Genomic DNA, 8571 nt, shown 5'->3' with positions numbered 1-8571 from the left:
CCCGATTCCTCTTATCCTTAATTTTTGTATTCCTCCCTTCTTCTCTTCCCCCTTCCCATTCTTTTCCTTGTCCCTCCGTCCTCCCTCTCCTCTCTCGCTACTTTTCCCCTGTTATTTCTCGTTCCTTCTTTATCTGCCTCTTCCCTCCCCTTGGTCCCTCCCCGCTTTCCTTCCCCCTTTACACTCTCCCCTCCCGGGGGGAGGTGTTTCTTGGCACTTAATGAGCCGATGCTTTACCTGGTCTCCTTCTCTCACCCTCTTCCTCTTTCCCCCTCATTCACCCTCCGTCTTCCCGCTCTCCCCTTCTCTCCCACTCCACCCCTCCCTTCCTCTCTTCTCCCACCTCTCCACTCTACTCCTCCCTTCCTCTCTTCTCCCTCCTCTCCCTTCCCTCCAGCCCTGGAGACAACGCAACATTAACATACATTGTCACCAATTAAGCCGGGAATGTCATGCGCCTGATTGTTGCCTGGCGTGTTGCAGTGGCCGCGTTTAGCTGGACCACCACCACCACCTCCAGCAGAACGCCACGTACCACCACCACTTACTCCTACTCCCACTCTCTCTCTCCCTTCCTCCCCTCCCTCTTTCTCTCTCTCTTTTCTCTTCCTTTCTCTTTCTCTTTCTCTTTCTCTTTCTCTTTCTCTTTCTCCCTTTCTCTTTCTCTTTCTCTTTCTCTCCCTCCCTCCCTCCCCTCTTTCTCTCTCTCTCTCTTTCTCTCCCTCCCTCCCTCCCTCCCTCCCTCCCTCCCTCCCTCCCTCCCTCCCATCTCTCCTTTCCCCACTCTCCCCTCCCCCAGTGCTTGCCCGTTTCTTCCCCACCTTCCTTTCCCTTCCCTGCCCTGCCTCGCCTCGCCAAAGCTCCTTTTCACTCCCAAACTCTTAAGTGAGGTGTATTCTCTTACCACCTCACTGACTCGCGCGCGCATGCAAGTGCGTGCGTGCGTACACACACACACACACACACACACACACACACACACACACACACACACACACACACACACACACACACACACACACACACACACACACACACACACACGTTTGTATGTATACATGTATGTATGTATACATCTATGTATATTATACATCCATGTATATATGTATAGAGTATATGTACATTTATGTATGTTTACATATGTATATATGTGTGTACATGTATGTATGGATGTATACACCCCATTTCCCTTTCCCTTCAGTCCTCCCTCGCACCTTACCTTCTGTTGTTGCCGACGGTGTCTCTGGCATGTTGTTGCTCGCTCGCGCCCGCGCCTCAGCTCAGCAAGCGGAAAGGAGGCGGCGAAGGCCGGTGTTTGAGTGTGCTTGCGGTGTGCTTGCACGAAGGAATCCGCCGTGTGACCTTCTGTTAGATTGGCTGTGCCGGCTGCCTTTAACCACAAGTTCCCTTGTGGTGCTGCCATGTGCTTGTGCGCGTGCTTTCATGTTGAAGATGGATGAAGGGATGGGGGGAGGATAGAAAGGGCGGCTTATTGGTGGGTCGTTTTCCCTTTTTTGCTCCTTTGCTTTCTCCTACCTCCCCCCTCTCTCTCTCCTCCTCCTCCCCCTCTCTCTCTCCTCCTCCTCCCCCTCTTTCTCCTCCTCCTCCCCTCCTCCTCCTCTCCTCCCTCCCTCTCCTCCTCCTCTCTCCCCTCCTCCTCCCCCCTCCCCTCCCCCTCCCTCCTCCCTCCTCCTCCCTCCCCCTCCCCTCCTCCTGGTCCTCTCCCCTCCCTCCCCCTCCCCTCCTCCTCCCCTCCCTCCCCCCCTCCTCCTCCTCCTCCTCCTCTCCTCTCCTCTCCTCTCCTCTCCTCTCCATGAGTGAGTTCGATGCTGCCGTCTCTCCCTTTCCATTAGTTTTCCCTTTTTCCTTTCTCCTCCTCTTTCATATCCCCTGCTCCTACTGATGCTCTTTTCTCCTCTTTAGTTCTCCTCCTTTGCTTATTCGACCCTATTTTCTCCTCTTTCTCATTCCTCACTCCTGCACATAGGGTGTGACAGTATTACTGATTTTGCAATGTTTATTGTCAATTTTGTTATTGTCATTATCATGGTTATTGTTTTGCAGTTCACCGCTCTTGTCACCCGCAACTTATTTTGCTTTGTCTCTTATTTGTTTATGCTGTGTGTGCAACATGTTTTCATGCAGTTGACGCTGCGCCTGTTGTCGGAAGTCGTTTTCAGTGCTTGGTTTCTGTTTTTTTTTCTGTTTATTGTGTACGTCATTGCGTGAGACGAAAGGTTTGATCTGCGGGTTTTGTGTGCACGCTAGAGTGTTTATTTAGTGCATATGCAAGAGCATTTGTTACGTTCTTCCTTCTTCGGGAACAGCCTGACTCTACTGCTAGGAGGGGGAGGGCCTTCAGTAGGCTTCACTCCCCTTGGTGTTATTTCGTCGGATGTCGCAAGACTTGCGGGTGTGGGGGACGGGCAGGAAATATCATGGGGGTTGTACCACCCACCCCCTTCATTTCTCTTTCCTTCTTCTCCCCCTCTCCTCCACCCATCCTCATGGCACGAGGACCAAACCTCCTGTCTATCACTCGCTATCGCTCGCCCCTGCCGCCCCCGATCCGCCTCCTCTGCCATCGTGCTTGCTTGGCGCTCCGCGGTTTCCGCGCGAGCCCAGGAACCGCATTGGCAGCTCCCCTCCTACCCCCTTCCCTCCCCCTCTAGATGATGTAACGTTGGGCACGTTCCTGTTGTTATAGATGGAAAAGAGGATAGAGGCAAAAAATGGAATAGAGGATAGAAAGGAGTTCTTAATCAGAAAAGAAATGTCAAAAGGGAGAGACATGTTTTGAAGTGCGACATCGCCGCCGCCACGCCAGCGCCAGCGCCAGCGCCAGCGCCAGCGCCAGCGCCAGCGCCAGCGCCAGCGCCAGCGCCAGCGCCAGCACCAGCGCCAATGTTATTGCCAAAACCAACACCTGTACCTAAGCCAATGCCATCACCAGCACCACCAATACTTTTTCATCTCCCTCCCCCTCCTCCTCCTCTCCCTCCTCCTCCTCTCCTCCTCCTCCTCCTCCTCCTCCTCCTCCTCCTCCTCCTCCTCCTCCTCCCCCTCCTCCTCCTCTCCCTCCTCCTCCTCTCCCTCCTCCTCCTCCTCCTCCTCCTCCTCCTCCTCCTCCTCCTCCTCCTCCTCCTCCTCCTCCTCCTCCTCCTCCTCCTCCCCTCCTCCTCCTCTCTTCCTCCTCCTCTTTCCTCCCCCCCTCCCCCCCTCCCCCCTCTCCCTGTGCTTCAGCCGAGATCAGCCTTGGCGCTTTAATCATTGGCTCCTTATTTTTACGTCGTGGATATTTGCTCGGTCATGCAGCCAGTATTGTAAGCGTGCGTGTGTACATGTAAATATGTGTAACGGTGTTGGTGTGTATGTAAGAGTTTGCGGAATGTGTGTGTGTATATATATATGTGTGTGTGTGTGTGTGTGTGTGTGTGTGTGTGTGTGTGTGTGTGTGTGTGTGAGAGAGAGAGAGAGAGAGAGAGAGAGAGAGAGAGAGAGAGAGAGAGAGAGAGAGAGAAGAGAGAGAGAGAGAGAGAGAGAGGGAGGGAGGGAGGGAGGGAGGGAGAGACGGGAGGTTGCGGGCGTGTACATATGCGTAAACGTGCATATGTATTGGTAAACTTGTGCGTAGTTGTATGGAGGCGCCGACGGGAGGGGAAGGAGGGGAGAGAAGGCAGGTGTTTCCCAGAAAAGTGAGTCATAACGCTGTTGAGTAAGGTTCACGCCCCCCTCCCCCCTCCCGGAGGTCCTCGTGTAACGCAGATACGAAGCTTCCGAACCTTTCGGTTTCTTCTGTTGGTCTCTCTCTCTCTCTCTCTCTCTCTCTCTCTCTCTCTCTCTCTCTCTCTCTCTCTCTCTCTCCCCTCTCCCTCTCCCTCTCCCTCTCCCTCCCTCTCCTCTCCTCTCCTCTCCCTCCCTTCTCTCTTCTCTCCCTCCCTCCCTTCTCTCTTCTCTCCCTCCCTTCCTCCCTCCCCCTTCCCCCGTCCCCCCTTCCCACCTCCCCCCCTTTTTTCTGTTTCATCCTCCCTTACCCTGCCACGTCTTCGCACGCTGATTCCACCTCCCCTGTTCTCTTTCTCCCTTTTCCGCTCTTCTCTTTTTTTCCCTCTCTCTCTCCCACCTTCTTTCCCTCCGTTCCTCTCCTCCAACAGTTTTCGCCTGTCAGCATTCTCATGTTTCCTGATTGAATAGGAGCGTGTGAACTCCCATAACCGATTTTTAAGAGAATGAATTGACGGAGAAGGGGTTGTATGGGGGTGACGATAGAGAGGTGGAGAGAGGAGAAGGAGGGGGAGGCCATAAAGGTGGTAGCGAGGGAGTGGAAAAAGGAAGGGGGTGGAATGGGGAAGGTTGAGAGGACAAGGGGGGACATCTTTAGTGTGGGAGTACGAGAGAAGTTGCATTGGGGTCTGTGTGGGTTCCGCAGGGGTTCCCTCGGGTTTCCTGTGCCCTTGCGTGGAACAGCAGCGAGTCGCGCCGAAGGGCTGCTGGGAAGGACTTTGTACAACCGATACTCACGCTGTTAACGGGAACGTGTGCTCGTTGTGCAGCAGGTCCATAAGCGTAATTATGTTTGTGCGTGTCTGTGTGGCAAGTCTACCTGCCTACTTGTGTGCATGCATATATGAATCTGATTGTGTGTTTGTATGAGTGTGTAGAGCGAGCACTGTACCCAGGGCAGGCTCCTGAGCTACAGGTACCTCCTCTCTCAGGCTCTCTGGGAAGCTTGTGGCCAATATTTTAAATTGTTGGCGTTGTCCTCTGCGCTGCTTCTGCTGCTGCTCCTGCTGCTGCTCCTGCTGCTGCTCCCCTTTGTGTTAATATATGCATCTATGTGTATATGTATATGTATATATATATGTATATGTATATATATATGTGTGTATATATGTATATGTATATGTTTATGTGTATATGTGTGTATATATGTGTATATGTATGTATATATGTGTATGTGTGTGTATATATGCGTATATATATGTGTATGTATATATGTATGTATATGTATATATGTATATATATATATATATATATATATATATATATATATATATGCACACCGAAGAAGCGTAATGAAAGGAAGTAGATAGAGGAAAAGAGAAGGCATGAAAGGAGGAGATGGCGAGAATGGGGAGAATGACAAGAGCAAACTGAGTGACAAAGAAAGAATGCGAGGGAAACTGAAGGATAAGGAATGAAAGGAAGGGTAAAGGAGAAGAGGGGATGATGGTGGGAGTATGGGGCATAGCGAGAGAGGGAGAGAGGGAGACAGAGACAGGAACAGAGACAAGGACAGGGACAGTGACAAGAACAGGGGAAAGAGATCGAAAACAAGAGAAAAACACAGACATACAGACGGGCCGAGCTAGAAAGAGGAAAGGGAGGAGGAGGGATGCAGGAAGTTGGTAATATTGCAGTAATTACCCGTGGCGGAAATAAGCAGATTTTGTGCGCGATGTAAATGGATCAAGGGCACGGGAAGGGAAAGAAGGGATAGACAGAATCAGAGGAAGGGAGAGAAGGAAGGGAGGGGAAGGGAAATAAAAAAGAAGTGAAACGAAAGAAACAGGGAAATGGGTGATTGCGAGAGGAAGGGCGGAGAGAACTGGAAGAAAGAGGAAGTTCTTCCGCGCCTTCCTCAAGGGCCGAGGCATTTGCTCACCCTCCTCCCGAGGGTGCACGACGCCGGGACCCTGGCGGGGGCGGACGGTGGGGAGGGGGCAGGTGAAGCCAAGGCAAAGGCAAAGGCAAGGGGTAGAATAACATAATAATGATTTAGTTAATTCCATTTGTTACAATGGTTATTGATTTGTTTGGTGTGACAGGCTGTCTGTTTGCTTGCAAATGACCCCCTGTGCAAGGAATGGCCGGGGATTTGAACGGGCGTGGGATTTGAACGCAGGTTAGCAAGATTGCTAGACGAGAACGCTACCACCGCGCCATACAGGGAAAGTGAGAGGGGAAAAAAGGGAAGGGGAAAGAGAAAAAGGGGAAAAGGAAAGGGGAAAGAGGGAAATAGGGGAAAAAGGAAAGGAGAAAGGGAGAAATAGGGGAAAAAGGAAAGGGGAAAGGGAAGGGGAAGGGCAGGTTGCGGCGGTTCACTTGGCATGACATCTGCTGGTGTTGGCCGTGATCCCCCTCCCTCCCCATTAACCCATCGCTATCCCGTTCCCTCCTTCCCTCCCCTCCCCTCCCGTTCTCTCCCCTCTCACCCCTGTGCCTCTGTCCCAATTCCCGCCTTCAATGAAGATACACCCCCCCTCACCCACCCACACACCTGCCGCGCGGGCGGAGTCACGCTGGTTGAGAGCGGGGGGGGGGGGGTCCAGCATCATCCAGCCCCGAGGCTTCGCGTAACGTTTGCAACCCTGGCCGTCGAGCACGTGGAGGCTGGCTGACGTTTGTGGCGGCGACGCGCTCCACGCGGCACGCGCGCCGCCGCTGGTGGCAGCCCCCGGCCCGTGTGGCATGTAATGGCCGCCAATAAAGACAGAAGCATATTTGGAGGCGTTTTATTCTTACAGTCCTTTGGAAATCGACACACAAGCGCGCGCGCGCACACACATGCTCACACGCACGCACATGCACGCACACGTACACAGGCGCTCTCTCTCCCTCTCTCTCTCTCTCTCTCTCTCTCTCTCTTCTCTCTCTCTCTCTCTCTCTCTCTCCTCTCTCTCTCTCTCTCTCTCTCTCTCTCACTCTCTCACTCTCTCTCACTCTCTCTCACTCTCTCTCACTCTCTCTCACTCTCTCTCTCTCTCTCTCTCTCTCTCTCTCGCGCCCCCCCCTATACACACACTATGAGTTTAATGCAGAAAGGAATTAATGGACTTGAAAAAAGAAAAATTGAGAAAGGAAAAGAAAAAAGATAGAATTAGTGCATAAGCACACTCACGGAGGGAAATGGAAGCGACAGGGATGGAGTCCCCCCCCCCCCACACACACACTCTCAAAAGGTGTTTGGACAGACGTGATGGACCAAGATTATCAAGGAGAGAGTATTTGAAGGCGTCTGAATTCGACGTCGTTGCTGTCTTTTTGAGTCTCCTATTCTTAGGGAAAAAAAGTTTAAGCGATGAAAACCAGTCCAAACAAAAAAAAAAAAAAGGGAATAAAACAAAACAAAAACGGAGGAAGAAGTGAGAAAGAGAACGAGAGTGATAATTGTAGGAAGAGGAATAGTGAGAGAAAACTTATGCAATGAACAGAAAATTTGCAATATTCCTAAGCTCTGCAGTCAGAGGTTGAGACCGCGAGGCGGCGGAGAAATCGATGCTTTTTAAATATAACGTCACCCTCCCCATCAGCCCCCCCCCCCGGCCTCTCTCCACCTTTCACCCCCCCCCCCCCTTGTTCCCTTCCCTAGTCACATATCCCTTTGGTTCCTCCCCTCTTCCCTTCCCTAGTCACTTATCCCTTTGGTTCCTCCCCTCTTCCCCTTTCCCTAGTCACTTATCCCTTTGGTTCCTCCCCTCTTCCCTTCCCTAGTCACTTATCCCTTTGGTTCCTCCCCTCTTCCCTTCCCTAGTCACTTATCCCTTTGGTTCCTCCCCTCTTCCCTTCCTAGTCACTTATCCCTTTGGTTCCTCCCCTCTTCCCTTCCCTAGTCACGTATCCCTTTGGTTCCTCCCCTCTTCCCTTCCCTAGTCACTTATCCCTTTGGTTCCTCCCCTCTTCCCTTCCCTAGTCACTTATCCCTTTGGTTCCTCCCCTCTTCCCTTCCCTAGTCACTTATCCCTTTGGTTCCTCCCCTCTTCCCTTCCCTAGTCACTTCTCTTTGAGTAGACGGCTGAAGGGAGAAAGAAATGAGGAATGGCATCTTTCAAATCTCTCTCCTTCCCTCTCCTTCTGCCTCATTCTCTCTCTCTCTCCCTCCCCCTCCTCCCCCCTCCCCTCCCCCTCCTCCCTTTCCCTCTCCATCTCCCACATTCTCTCCTCCCTCTCCCTCATTCTCCCTCTCCCTCTCCCTCTCCCTCTCCCTCTCCCTCTCTCTCTCTCTCTCTCTCTCTCTCTCTCTCTCTCTCTCTCTCTCTCTCTCTCTCTCTCTCTCTCTCTCTCTCTCTAGATGCGATGGAACTTGTTTTGTATACTTGTTTTGAGTTTCAGATAACCAAGAAAATTCAAGGAAAATGTCCGACAGCCCGTGGCTGTGGACGGAGCTCGCTCCGGCCGAGGAGGAATGGGAGATCGGGAATGGAAATGGGAGTGAAAAGGATAGTGATAAATGAGTGAAAGAGAATGAAAGTGTGAGTGGGTGAAAGAGAATGAAAGTGTGAGTGGGTGAAAGAGAATGAAAGTGTGAGTGGGTGAAAGAGAATGAAAGTGTGAGTGGGTGAAAGAGAATGAAAGTGTGAGTGAGTGAAAGAGAATGAAAGTGTGAGTGAGTAAAGAATGAAAGTGTGATGAGTGAAGAGAATGAAAGTGTGAGTGAGTGAAAGAGAATGAAAGTGTGAGTGAGTGATAGAGAATGAAAGTGTGAGTGAGTGAAAGAGAATGAAAGTGTGAGTGAGTGAAAGAGAATGAAAGTGTGAGTGATGAATAAAATGAGTGAGTGAGTGAAAAAGT

The sequence above is a fragment of the Penaeus monodon genome, chromosome 6 (assembly GCF_015228065.2).
Source record: "Penaeus monodon isolate SGIC_2016 chromosome 6, NSTDA_Pmon_1, whole genome shotgun sequence".
Classification (NCBI taxonomy): Eukaryota; Metazoa; Arthropoda; class Malacostraca; order Decapoda; family Penaeidae; genus Penaeus; species Penaeus monodon.
The sequence above is the reverse complement of the archived record's forward strand: the minus strand, read 5'-3'. Positions refer to the sequence as shown.